We start from the raw sequence: 14,629 nt of genomic DNA, 5'->3' as shown, positions 1-14,629 counted from the left end.
TTATGACTTGGCCTTGCAGGATGCGAAAGAGTACGCTAAGTTGAAAACTGAGATTTGGCACGCTTGGGAGTGACTCTGACTGTCAGGGCGCAACGGGTGCACCTCTGGGCCTATTGCAGTGACAAACCTCTCTGGTCCCAGATGTTCAATCTCCTATACCAGGTCCAAAACTGGTTGCAACCTGAATCTTCCTCCCCAGCACAGATGGTGGAGAAGGTCGTTATAGATAGGTTTATACACTCTCTTCCGAAGTCAGTGCAATCCTGAGTTGCTCAGGGAGACCCCCATAATGCCGATGACTTGGTGGGGTTGGTGGAAAGATACTAGGGGGTTGAGAGTTCGTTGGGAAAACAAGGGTTCGTAACCTCTCAATACTGGGGTTCCCAAAAGGGGGCGGACACCCAAAAGAAGGGAGCTAGAGCCACACCTGGGGGACGTCCTAGAGTTCAGGAGGAGTCTGAGTTGCTGCCCAAGGTCCCACCCCATAATATAGTGTGTTGGAGATGTCATACTCCTGGCCATATTGCTGCCCGGTGTCCCATAAACTCTGAGCCAATGGACTGCAACATGGGCCGGCGTTGCTCCTATTTTGCCTACCCCGCCTGCAGCACAGTTTCTCAACATGGTGAGGGCCCTCAGGCATGCTCAGTGTCAGTAAATGGGGTACAAGTCTCTGGACTATTGGACTCAGGAAGTTTGGTGACCCTGATAAGGCCCACACTCCCTCATCGACTGGTTCCTGGGAAGGTGGTGGGTGTCCGGTGTATCCATGGGGACGCTAAGAACTATCCTGTGGCCCAGGTGGATGTAAACACAGACTGTGGCACCACATCTCATGAAGTGGCGGTCGTTAAGGACCTATTGCATCCCATAATAATTGGACGTGACTTTGCATTATTCTGGGAAATGTGGGGGAAAGCGGGGACACCTGGTTGCTCGGACGACAGCCAGATTGCCCCTAAGGAAACTTCCCCGCAGAACATGGTAGACGAGTTTCCCATGTGTGTGTTTGTGGGCGATGAGGATGAGGCAACATCCCCTGAGGCCAATATCCCTGAGCTGGAGGTGTCCGAGGGAAACTTTGGAACTGCTCAACTCAGGAATTTAACTCTGAAAGGGGCCTTTGAAAATGTTACTGTGTTAAATGGGGTGCCTCAGGAGCCGGGGGCTGACACTCGGTTCCCTCATTTTGCTGTGAATGGGGATTTGCTGTACAGAGTAACCAAGTCAAGGGGTGAGGTAATAGAACAGTTGCTGGTGCCAGGGCCCTATAGACGCAGGGTGTTAGACATGGCTCATTCCCATGTGTTGGGTGGTCACCTGTGTGCAGACAAGACTCAGGAACGGATCCTCCAGAGATTCTACTGGCCTGGTTGCTATAGAGAAATAAAGAGTTATTGTCATTCCTGCCCCACATGCCAGATAACCTCCCCAGTGGCCCACTTCCGCAGTCCCCTAGTGCCCCTACCCGTCATCGAGGTTCCATTCGAACGCATAGCAATGGATTTAGTGGGGCCCCTGATCAAGTCCGCCCAAGGGCATCAGTATATCAGTATATCCTGGTGGTATTAGATTATGCTACACAGTATCCAGAGGCGGTACCACTACGAAACTCCTCCGCCAGGTGTATAGCCCGGGAGTTAGTCCACATGTTTTCAAGAGCGAGGTTGCCTAAGGAGATCCTAACAGACCAAGGAACTCCATTTATGTCGAAGGTCATGAGGGAATTGTGCAAGACATTGCAGATTGCACAACTGAGAACCTCCGTGTACCATCCCCAGACGGACAGACTGGTCGAGAGGTTTAACAAAACCTTGAAAGCAATGTTGAGGAAAGCAGTGGAAAAGGATGGCCGAGACTGGGACTGTCTGCTTCCCTATCTGTTGTTCGCCATCAGGGAAGTTCCCCAAGCTTCCACAGGCTTCTCCCCTATGGACGACACCCTCGAGGACTCCTGGTAGTGGCAAAAGAGTCCTGGGAAGCTGAGACCACTCCCTATAGGAGCGTGGTGGAGCACATTGCCCAGATGCAAGAGAGGATTGCCCACGTGATGCCCATTGTGAGGGAGCACCTCCTCAAGGCACAAGAGGCACAGTCCAGGGTGTATAATAGGTCAGCCAGGGTGAGACCATTCAACCCAGGAGATCGAGAGCTTGTGCTAGTGCCCACAGTGGAGAGCAAGTTCATGGCCAAGTGGCAGGGCCCCTATGAGGTGGTAGAGAAAGCGGGGGAAGTCAACTATAAAATCCACCAACGGGGAAGAGGAAGTCCTACCAAATTTACCATGTTAACTTGATTAAGCCATGGCAAGATAGAGAGCCCATGGAAGCTCCCTGTTTAGTGGCTGAGGCTGATGCCGATGTGAAAGCGGTCAAGGTGGCAGACTCGCTGTCACGTGCCCAAAAGCAACAGTGCAAAGAGTTGCTACAGCGAAATAAAGACCTGTTTTCGGAGTTGCCAGGACTCACTCAGGTCATAGAGCATGAGGTACTCACAGAGCCTCATGTTCGCATCAATCTAAAACCGTACCGGATCCCAGAGGCCTGCAGAGAGGTGATCTCAAAAGAAGTGAGGCGGATGCTTAACCTGGGAGTCATAGAAGAGTGCAAAAGTGGATGGTCCAGTCTATAGTCTTAGTGCCGAAACCAGATGGGGAATGGCAGTTTTGCAATGACTATAGGAAGTTGAACGAGGTCTCAAAGGTACGTGGTTGGTAGAGGGGAAATAAAACCACAAATAAATAAGGTCGAGGCGATCTTGAACTGGCCACAGCCCCTCTTGAAGAAGCAGGTCAGGGCGTTTCTAGGCATTGTGGACTACTATCGAAGAGTTGTCCCTAACTTTGCCCTGATAGCAGCTCCGCTGATGGATCTTCTGAAAGGGACAAAGTCGGCTATGGCCAAGTGGTCCCCGGAAGCAGAAGAGGCCTTCCAGGAATTGAAACTGGTCTTCTGTAAACAGCAAGTCTTGGTGGCGCCCAACTTCTCCAAAGAGTTTGTGGTCCAGATGGATGCATCGGATGTCGGGTTGGGAGCAGTCTTGTCCCAGGAGATTAGCGGAGAAGAACACCCTGTAATATATCTCAGTCAGAAGCTCTCCACGTGTGAGAAGAACTACTCCATTGTAGAAAAAGAATGTTTGGCCATTAAGTGGGTGTTAGACACTCTAAGGTATTACCTGTTAGGTAGAAGGTTCAGGTTAGTGTCAGACCATGCCCCACTGAGGTGGATGCGAGAAAAGAAGGGGAACAATGCCAGAGTGACTAGGTGGTTCTTGGCCCTACAATATTTTAGTTTCCCGGTACAGCATAGGCCTGGGAAACAACATGGGAATGCTGATGCCTTGTCAAGGGTTTATTGTATGGTGACAGTAGGTGCCAAGCCCCCCGGCTTTGGGCAGAGATGGGGGTATGTAAGGTGACGGCTGGACAGGTCATGGACGGGAGGTATGTGTCCCCGAAGTGCCAGGCTTCGGTGATGTAGGACCCGGAGAAGCAGGCTCCAGCACACATAGTGCTGAGAGAAATTTAATGGGCCCGGACTACAGGGCCGGGTTTTACGAGCAACTGAAAGAGCTGGGGGGGGGGACAGCTGCTCACTTACCTCCAGTCCAGGTCTTGGAAGGCTGATTTAAGACAGCTGCGCCTGTCTCAGTCTGTCTGTGTGTCTTGGGCAAGGTGAGCAGACCTTGCATGTGCTGCTCAGACTCTGCTGGAGGCAGAGAAAGACACTTTATTTAAATGGCTGAGGCCGTGCTGCATGGACTTGTTATTTTGAGCTTTGTTCTGTTATTCCTTTTTGTGCCAGAAAAAGGCTGTTACTTTTGTTTCCTCACTGGTGTATGGACACTAAATAAACCACCAGTTTGTTTAAACCCGTGGACTGCATCACTGTGTGAACCTGTGCCTACCTCCAACATGGCTCTGTGAGTACAAATCCCTACACTGCCTATATTACTGCTTGTAACCTGTATCTAAATACAAACTTTGCAAAACAATTTGCAATTTGCTTAAAAGGAATCTGACGTGCCCCCTGGGCCGTGGGGATACCTGGAGCCGGGCCTTGTAGATGCTGGCGGTAGTAGTCACCGTGGCGGAGACCCGGTCCGTTACCCAGGGCGGTCAAACCAGGGTAGTCTATATGTATAGTTATATATAGTCCGACTACGCCACCTGTGGAATGCGGTTATTGGGAACCGCCGCTGCGGAGCAGTCCACTGAAGCTGTTGATATGCGAAGCAAGGTAGTATAACTCCCCACAGGAAGAGTGTAGCTTCAGGGCAGAGTGTATGGATGATGGTGGTGATAGTGCAGGGTGTCGTGGTGTAAGAAGAATCACAGAGTCCAGATGATGCAGTCCCAGATCTTTTACTCACGGTTAAGCAGTTCCAGTTACAGGGCCAGTGTAAGAGCCCACGGCGTCCTGTGCTCACGTAGTAAGGGGCTCGGTCGACTCTCAGGTATCTCTGGAGCATTTACCAGGACCCCCTTCAGTGTGTCCTCTCTGGCCTCTCTCCTTGTACCTCACACCTAGCGGCACCTCTGTCCAGTGTCCTCGGGCCTTAGTGGGCGACGTGTGTTCGGTCCCCTTGGTCCTATGTGGCTACTTTCCTAGTGGCTGGTGTGGGCGGCTTGCTGTACTTAAAGTCCTGCAGCCTCCGGTTTCCAGTTGAGCCCTGTAGTCTCTGCTGGTTGAGGGATCCGGTTCCCTTCTTCTGGCCTGACCCCCCTACCTCCTGGCAGCGGCGGGGGTACGGGTGGCAGCTGCACGGCCCGTACCCCTATGGTCCCTTCACTCCTCATTCCTGGAGCCTTTCCTGCTCCCTCTCCTCTTCTCCTCTCAGACTTGGGCCTCAGTGGCTAGGCCCGCCTCTGGAGCAGAGCTCCTGCAGAGGCTCTGCTCCTCTGACTCTCCTCCTCTGACTGAACACTGATCTAAGATGGCTACTCGCTTTTATATGCTCCTACTCAGTGCGCCCAGGATCTACGTCCTCCACCCATCCACTACTTAGTTCCCCCTCTCTAAGTGGTTCCTCCCCACTCCAGCCAGGGATCAGGGACTGTGCTCTCCCATAGGAGCATTCTTGCCCTGTCCCCCGGAAATGTGGTGTAGTGGATGTAGTGTTAGGGTCCTGAGCCATACTCCTTCCTTACCTGAGAGTGAGATACCACACCACTGGTTGAGATGCAATACCTCTGTGGCGACCGAACCCTCAGGGGCGCCACACTCCCCCCTGGTAAAACACAGCACGTCCGCGGGCTGGAACAGAGTAAAAGACAATTTCAAAGACATGCAAAATTTTTAGAACGCGTTCACATATAAGATCATCAACACAGTAGATCTTCCCTTTATGGGAGGCAATTTCCTTTTAAACGTTACTGCTATCATATTAAACTTTTCTTTCAATATCAATTCTTGGCATATATAAGTAAAACACATTTTCAAGCATAAAACATCTTCAGCAACATTTTCTTAACAACGTCCTTTCAACAGGTCACAGTTCATTCTGCGACCAGGTGTCCATTTCACTGAAACAAGGTGTAATCTGAGGGACCCGTCCCAAACCCTCAACATAGGCCCTGGGGTGGCTACAGGGCTTTGATGATCCGGCATTGGACCACGTCTTCAGCCACCTCCACGGGTTTTTGTTCAGTGGTCTGTTGCAAGGGGGCACATTAATAAGCGCAACTACTTACAAAATCAGTTCTTGGCTGCTCACAGTCCTCAGCCTGTTAGTCTTTGGACCCGTTCCGGGTAACTTTAAATGAAACTTTTCAACTTTTGATTACACCCTTCCGGGCAACTGGGTAAACTGTTAACTCGCAGTGTCTCTGCATAACCTGACGGGTAACTTATTTACATTTTTAAAGTCATGCTCCACCTACTGTACCCAGTAAGGGTGCTCCCTGCGGGGAGGCTCTGGTCCACCGCAGGCTGACCCAGCCGGGTCATCAGCACTGTAGAACGTTGTCTCCACCCAGTGGACATTCAGGGCATACCAGCCCCTCTCACCTCTGTGCCTGGTGTAGATGACGTGGTCACCAGGGTACAGGTCTGGGGTGTGAGCGAGCGGGGTAAGCGGTTCCGGCAGGGGGACCAGGGACGATGCAGCGCCATCTGCGTCCGGGACAGGGACATCACTCCTACCTGCTACCGCGACCGCTTCAGCTCGGCCCATCACCTCCCGATCCATGAGCAGCTCCGCCGGGGCTTGGGCACCGCCGATCACTTGCAGCGCCGCCCCCGGTATGTAAGACATGGTGAATGGCATTATTGCAGCAGCGGCCGCGCCGGTGGTTGAAGTTCCCTCCATCTGGGGCGTCTTCCTCCCCCCTAGTGAACCGTGGCCTACCTTCTTTCACTTTTCTTCCGTAGGCCGCAGTTCCGCAGGTGATGGTCTCCGTCGAGAACCTGGCGTCGCACGCGTCTGACGTCAGCGCTCGCTGGGCTCCTTCCAGGACCTGGCATTGCGTCAGCGCGCGGGGCTTTGGACTTTGCGCGCTTCCATCAGTTTCGCCCCTCTTCTTCCCGCGCGGCGATCCGAAAATGGCGGACAATGGCAGGAAAACAGCGGCAATGGCGGGAAATCTTCACCACGGTATGTGATACTGTCTGTGAAGGCGCGCAGTACCCAGTGGTAGCAGGCACGTAATCCTGCCGACTACACCAAAGTTGATGCACCCCCTGGGCCGTGGGGATACCCGGAGCCGGGCCTTGTAGATGCTGGGGATAGTAGTCACCGTGGCGGCGACCCGGTCCGTGACCCAGGGCGGTCAAACCAGGGTAGTCTATGTGTATAGGTTATATATTGTCCGACTACGCCACCTGTGGAATGTGGTTATTGGGAACCGCCACTGCGGAGCAGTCGACTGAAGCTGTTGCTATGCGCAGCAAGGTAGTATAACTCCCCACAGGAAGAGTGTAGCTTCAGGGCAGAGTGTATGGATGATGGTGGTGATAGTGCAGGGTGTCGTGGTGTAAGAAGAGTCACAGAGTCTAGATGATGCAGTCCCAGATCTTTTACTCACGGTTAAGCAGTTCCAGTTACAGGGCCAGTGTAAGAGCCCACGGCGTCCTGTGCTCACGCAGTAAGGGGCTCGGTTGACCCTCAGGTATCTCTGGAGCATTTAGCAGGACCCCCTTCAGTGTGTCCTCTCTGGCCTCTCTCCTTGTACCTCACACCTAGCTGCACCTCTGTCCAGTGTCCTCGGGCCTTAGTGGGCGACTTGTGTTCCGTCCCCTTGGTCCTATGTGGCTACTTTCCTAGTGGCTGGTGTGGGCGGCTTGCTGTACTTAAAGTCCTGCAGCCTCCGGTTTCCAGTTGAGCCCTGTAGTCTCTGCTGGTTGAGGGATCCAGTTCCCTTCTTCAGACCTGACCCCCCTACCTCCTGGCAGCGGCGGGCGTACGGGTGGCAGCTGCACGGCCCGTACCCCTAGGGTCCCTTCACTCCTCATTCCTGGAGCCTTTCCTGCTCCATCTCCTCTTCTCCTCTCAGACTTGGGCCTCAGTGGCTAGGCCCGCCTCTGGAGCAGAGCTCCTGCAGAGGCTCTGCTCCTCTCACTCTCCTCCTCTGACTGAACACTGATCTAAGATGGCTACTCTCTTTTATATGCTCCTACTCAGTGCGCCCAGGATCTACGTCCTCCACCCATCCACTACTTAGTTCCCCCTCTCTAAGTGGTTCCTCCCCACTCCAGCCAGGGATCAGGGACTGTGCTCTCCCATAGGAGCATTCTCGCCCTGTCCCTCGGAAATGTGGTGTAGTGGATGCAGTGTTAGGGTCCTGAGCCATACTCCTTCCTTACCTGAGAGTGAAATACCACACCTCTGGTTGAGATGCAATACCTCTGTGGCGACCGAACCCTCAGGGGCGCCACAAATCTGTCGGCAGGTTTTTGCTATGTAATCTGAAGACAGCAGGAGAGAGCCTGAAACACAGAATTCAGAGATGTGTCACTTGTCAAACTGCATGGTATTGTTTATTAACTGTAAAGGATTTATCACTAAGAGATTAGCATTGCTGGACTACACTAGTCAGGCATCAGGCAACACCCCCTCCCCCTGTGATAAGCGGCTCACTGTCTATAGACTTTGTACATGGAGAGCCTGGTGTGGGCGGGGGTAGCTGTGGTGTGGGCGGGGTTAGCTTTCTCATCTCTGCTTCTTTCTAAATCTAAAAGCTCTGATTGGGTGAGAACAGCTGATCCCAGTAATCTAAGTGATCCATCGTTGGATTCAGCTTCTCTTTACCTACATCAGGCTGCTCTCAGATGAGGTAGCAAAAATGCGCTGACAGATTCCCTTTAATTAGCAGCAGTCAGCATGTGACACCACCATGCTCTTATAAATGTTTAGCTTTTGTGCACCCTACTTTTTGCCTCCCTGGGTTCTGGTGGCATATAAGGTTTATATTTCTCTGTGCCAAAAATCTCTATTGCACAGTGAAATTCCTATGACAGTATGAGCAGTCAACTCTCGTATTTACAGGCCCCTCTGATCTTTTAAGTAATGCAGCTGCTTAGCCTGGGGGGCCTCATTGTTTTACAATATGGTAAAAAGTGACAAGCGATTGAAAGTCAGGGTAAAAGTTTTTGTTGTAAGTTATTATTCACATAGTATACATACCCTACAAATTACGTGCCATTATGGTGATCGTTCTGATGTATGAAAGACTTTGCGATGATAAAAACCATAAGCAAATATTCTTTCAGACCACGCTGGTGTGAAGCCATGATGACTTGAATGATACAATTATTAGTCACATTAGTAAGAGTCACAATAAAGAAATTTCTTAATCTGTCAAAATAATTCTGTGCATAAGTTACATGACTCATGGAGGAGACATAAAGGTTTATAGACAATCTGTCATGGCAGACAGATTTTTCTCAATATGGATGTCTGCTTGCTGAATTTTCATTCACAGTGTGCAACACAAGAGAACCAGCCGGGATCTGCTATGGAGAACAGATCCTGACCTAACAACCACTTCTACACAAGACTTAGTTAATTACTTTGCTGTATACTAGGGTTTCTGCTGCCGTTGGTTATTATGTGACTCCCCACTGTCATACCAGATGTTCTAAATGTAGAATATGGTCTACAGGGCTGTTGGGAGCATAAGCAGTCGTTCAATGGCAGAATTGACATACATGACTTCTGTTTTCTATGAATTGAAGATGTGAAATTTGAAAGATACACAGTACTGTGCCAAATTTTTAGACAGTTGTGGAAAAAATGCTTCAGACTAAGAACACTTTCATAAATAGAAGTGTTATTAGTTTATTTTTTATCAATCACCAAAAAGCAAAGTGAATGAACAAAAGAGAAATGTAAATCGAATCAATATTTGGTGTGACGGCCCGTTGCCTTCAAGGCTTGTGCAAATCCTTCTATGCCTTCATGTATGCCAGACAGACTTGATGATGTTGAGATCAGGGCTTTGTCGGGGCAATATCATCACTTTCAGGACTCCTACTTCTTCTTAACCCTGAAAATAGTTCTTAACCCCTTCACGACATTTGCAGTATATATACGTCATGGTCGGGAAGGACTTCCCGACCAATGCCGTATATATACGTCATGGCGTTCACCTGCGCAGGCTATCACCGCCAGGTGTCAGCTGATTCTGACAGCTGACACCCGGGACTCAGTGCCAGGAGCGGTCCCCGCACCGCTCCCAGCACTTTTCCCCTATAAATGCTGCAATCGATATCGATCGCAGCATTTAGTGAGCCAGGCAGAGGAAGGAAGCCCCTCTGCCCTTGGATCGGCGTCCCCATAATCGCGGGGGCCCGACTGTTGACATGGTGACCCGATGTCGTCATGAGTAAACTTGCTATGTCATGCTATATCACGCTCACAGCATGATGTAGCATGTTTGTGTGTCAGTGCAGCACTGACAGTTTGTAAGGCGTAGGAATGCTCCTGTATGCATATGCTTTATAAGTGATCAGGCTGAAAAAAAGTGAAAGTCTCAAATCACAAAATAATAAAAAGAAAAGTAAAAATATATTGTACCCATAAATAAATATTTTTATTTTAAATAAATATGGTATCTCTGAAAAATATGGTCCTGCAAAAAACAAGCCACCACTAAGCTCCACCAGTGGAAAAAAAAAAAAGTTGTAGCACCCAGAATAAAGTGATGCAAAAAGAAAATTTTTTTTCTATAAAATAGTTTTTGTGTAAAAGCGCCAAAACATAAAAGCATTATATAAATGTGGTATTGCTGTAATCGCACCAACCCGAAGAATAAAGCTGCCTTATCAATTTTACCACACGCGGAACGGCATAAAAAAATCCTAAAAAATAATTCCTGAATTGCTGTTTTTTGTTCATTTTGCCTCCCAAAAATTGGAATAGAAAGCGATCAAAAAATGACATGTGCCCAAAAATGGTACCAATAAAAATGTCAACTCATCCCACAAAAAACAAGCCCTCACTCTGTCATCTGAAATATCAAAAAATTATAGCACTCAAAATATGGCGATGCAAAAACAGGTTTTTGCAATAAAAAGCGTTTTTTAGTGTGTGACAGCAGCTAAACCTAAAACCTGCTATAAATCTGGTATCGCTGTAATCACACCAACCCGAAGAATAAAGCAGTGTAATCACTCATACCGCACAAGGAAATGCGTAAAAAATAAATATAATCAATTCTTCACCTGCTGTTGATTGGTTCATTCTGCCTCCCAAAGATCACAGTAAGGCTCGGTGCATATTTATCCTGCTCTCTACGCTGGGCTCTTACACCAGAGTTTCCGTGTAAATCTCTGAAATGCGTGATTGAGACGGAACCCGCGACAGAAGATTCCCTATAATGAGGCAGATGGAGGCACTGTGGACGCTGTCTGACCTGTGATCCATCCGTGTCCCTCTTTTTAGGCGTTCATAAAAGCGCGGTCCTCTACAGTTTTGTGCACTTATGAAAAGGATACCAATGAGCAGAGGCCAGACAGAGTCCAGAATAACTCTGCTGCCTCATTATAGTGAATGGATCCCTTGGGCGTTTCATCTGATTCACATCACTCAGAGATTTAGATGGAAACCCCGATATAAGTGCTGAGCATAGAGCGCCAGATAAATGTGATCCAAAATATTATGTAAGATGTTTCCAATAAAAGCTTCTACTCAATCCACGAAAGAAAGCAAATCCCGACTCAGGTCCGTCATCTGTCAATGGAAATATAGAGGCTTCCAAGTTACGGGTAGCACAAAAGCTCTGGAAAAGCGCTATGGCTACTTGCCCCCCAAAAGAAATTCAGCAAATTCTGCGCTCCCAAATCTAAATGCCCCTCTCCCTTCTGAGCGCCAGTGTTTGCCTAAACCGCAGTTAGCGTCCACATGTTTGGCATTTCTGTAGTGATGAGAGCCTGCCTAATTTACGGGTTTGCGTCTCCAGAAGCATGAGCTGGTCACTACAACGTGCTGGCCACTACAACATACTGGTCACTAAAACGTACTGGTCACTACATCGGCAATTTGCAATTTTCACTCAACAACATCCACTGCTGCTTGTTTCTGGAAAAGACCCATGGCGTCAAAATCAGCACTACACCTGTAGATAAATTCCCAAAGGGGTATCATTTAAAAAATGTGGTCACTTGAGGGGGGATACTGCTATTTTAGCACTTAGGGGCTCTGTATTTGCAGTCCGCACACTACTCTAGGAAAATCTGCGCTTCATCCCTCCGGAGTCTCGCCATGTGGCTAAGCAGTACTGTACAGCCACCTTTTGGGTATTTCTACATTCAGCAGAAATTGTGGGACAAATTTTGGTGCCATTTGTACCCATTTCCCAGTGTGAAAATGTAAAATATGGGGCTAACATAAAATTTTGGTGATAAAAATGTAATTATTTTTTTCTTCACTGCCCAATGGTATAAAATTCTGTAACCCACCTGTGGTGTCAATATGATCACTGCACCCCCAGATGAATTCATTGAGATGTTTATAGCAAAAAATCCCAAAAACATATTGTTTGTGGGCACATAAATCCGTCCGGACCGATTGTGCACTACTGCAAACAAGCAACTCCAAAGAACCATGAAAAAAACAACAGAGAACACGGAGTTTTTCAGATTATATATAAAGAGAAATGCAACTTTATTAGTACATATGACGCGCCCCCTGGGCCTGTGCTGTGCAGGGGGATACCCCGAGCCGGATCGCTGGGAGTTGTAGTCTCAATGTGGCGGTGACCCGGTCCGTGCCCAGGGCGGTCAAACCAGTGGCAGTCTATTGGTATTGTAATTGTCCGACTACGCCACCCGTGGATTGCGGTCAGTGGGGACCGCCGCTGTGCTGCCGACCGCTGAGGCTGATGTTCTTTGCGCAGCCGAGTATGGGATAACTCCCCACGGGAGAAGTATTGCCTCAGGGCAGCTAATGTGGATGGTGGGAGTGATGGTGTGAGTGTCCCAGTACTGATGGTGCTGGTGCGGCGATGAAACACAGAGACTTGTAATTGCAGTTTCCAAGGCTTTACTCACGGTTGTTATTCTGGTCACTTGTGCACATGAGGGACCGCCTGAGCCGTGCTGCGTTCACCAGGCAAGGGACTCGACCAACTCCCAGGCAATTCCAGAGCGTGGCACAGGGCTCCCTTCCTTTCCTTTCTCTGGCCGTCCCCACCAGTGACCTACCTTTGTCCAGCTCCCTCGGGCCTTCTCTGGGCACGCTGATCTCTGCGTCTCTGACCCTATATGGTATGCCTTCCTGGTGGATGTAGTGAGGGGTCGCACCAAGATGTGGTAACAACCTCCGGTCTTTGGCTGAGGAATCTGTTGCCTCCACCAATTTGGGTTCCGGTACCCTGTTCTGCCAACCCTTCACCCTGTATCTCCTGGGCATATGGGGTTTCTTCTGTCTTCGTGTCTCTGGGCCTTTCTCTGTGTTCCTTGCTTCCTTTCTCCTTTCCTTTTCGTTCCTTCTCCTCTCTCTTTCTGCTGTTTCTGGCCTCCACTCTAGGCCTGCCTCTGGAGCTGGGCCCAGACTGAGCCACAGCTCCCTGTCAGCCCTCTCTGGCTGAGCTCCTCCTGACTGAACTGACCCTTGTCCTAAGATGGTGCCCACCTTATATACCTCCCTCTAACACCCGAGCCCAGGTGACTTGCAACCAATGGACTCCTACCTATGCCCAGAGACCCACCCCTATCTGCTCCTACACCACTGGGTATTCCACCCCTCCCCACTCCAGTCAGGGACAGATGCTGTCGTGCCTGCACTTCTATCTTGTGGGAGCACCGTTGAGCTGTCCCTCGGAAATGGGGTGTGTGTGGTGCATGCAGCTACTGAGTCCTGGTCCACACTCCATCCTTACCCGGGAGTGGAATACCACACCTCTGGTTTGAGGTGCAATACCCCTGTAGCAGCCGAGCCCTCGGGGTGCTACACATACATTTAATCAATACATATAAATATAAAAAAGGAAGATGTAACGGGTCTGGGAGGTGGAACCTCTGAGCAACTATACAAAGGGGCAGTCCTTGTAAGGAAGCGGGTGCCTCCCAGGGAAGGCGGGCAGGTAGTCACGGCAAGTGACAGGGACAGTCTCTGGGTAGAAGGGCAGGAGGTCACGGCAAGTGACGGGGACAGTCTCTTGACAGGCAGATGGTCACGGCAAGTGACAGCAGGGTAAGAGTCTCTAGACGGGCAGGTGGTCACGGCAAGTGACAGCAGGGAAAGAGTCTCTAGATGGGCAGGTGGTCACGGCAAGTGACAGCAGGGAAAGAGTCTCTAGATAGGCTAGCAGGCAGGTAGCAGGTGAGCGCTCCCAGGTGAGCGGGCAAGAGTCTCTGGACAGGCAGGCAGGTATCAGGCAGGTATCTGGCAGGTACTTCCTGGTCCGCAGGCGGACTGATCCATAGACAGACTGGCAGGTGCTGGTAGGCAGACTGTCGGACCGCAGGATAGCAAGCAGGTAAGCAGATATCAGGCAGGTATCAGGCAGGTATCAAGCAGGAATCTGGCAGGTAACTGGCAGGTAACTGGTAACGGGACCTGAGGGCTGAAGCAGAGTTGAAAGGCTTTGCAACAACATTGCTCGGGCACCTCCATTTTGGAGGAGGTGCCTTATATATGGTGAGGTCCTCCGGCCATTGGCCGGAGACTCCTTAGGACGGCACGCGCGGCCCCTTTAAGAGAGGGGGAGCGCGTGTGCGCGCGCCCTAAGCACAGAGGCCGGGAAGCAGCGCGCGCTGCCAGCAGAGCGGGAGGAAGCCGCTGGGCACAGAGAGGAGAGGTGAGGGGAACGGCGTCCCTGTCTTGCAGGAGGCAGGGACGCCGACGCTACAGTACCCCCCCTTTAGGCCCCCCCTTTTTTAGGCCAGAGAGAAATTTATCAAGGATGAGCGGGGCATGGATGTTCTCCCGGGGCTCCCATGTTCTCTCCTCAGGACCAAACCCCTTCCAATCCACTAGAAAAAAGGACTTTCCTCTTACCCTTTTTGTGGCCAGAATGTTCTCTACCTCAAACTCGTTTTCAGCTGAAACCGGAGCAGGAGGCGTACCTGTAGACTTGGAAAAAGAGTTAAGTACCACGGGTTTGAGTAGAGATACATGGAAGGAGTTAGGAATCCGCAAGTTGGCTGGGAGTTTCAATTTATAGGCCACCGGGTTGATTTGTTTG

This window comes from Phyllobates terribilis, unplaced genomic scaffold (assembly GCF_046119375.1).
Source record: "Phyllobates terribilis strain yellow unplaced genomic scaffold, ASM4611937v1 Scaffold_9__5_contigs__length_417890890, whole genome shotgun sequence".
NCBI lineage: Eukaryota > Metazoa > Chordata > Amphibia > Anura > Dendrobatidae > Phyllobates > Phyllobates terribilis.
The sequence above is the reverse complement of the archived record's forward strand: the minus strand, read 5'-3'. Positions refer to the sequence as shown.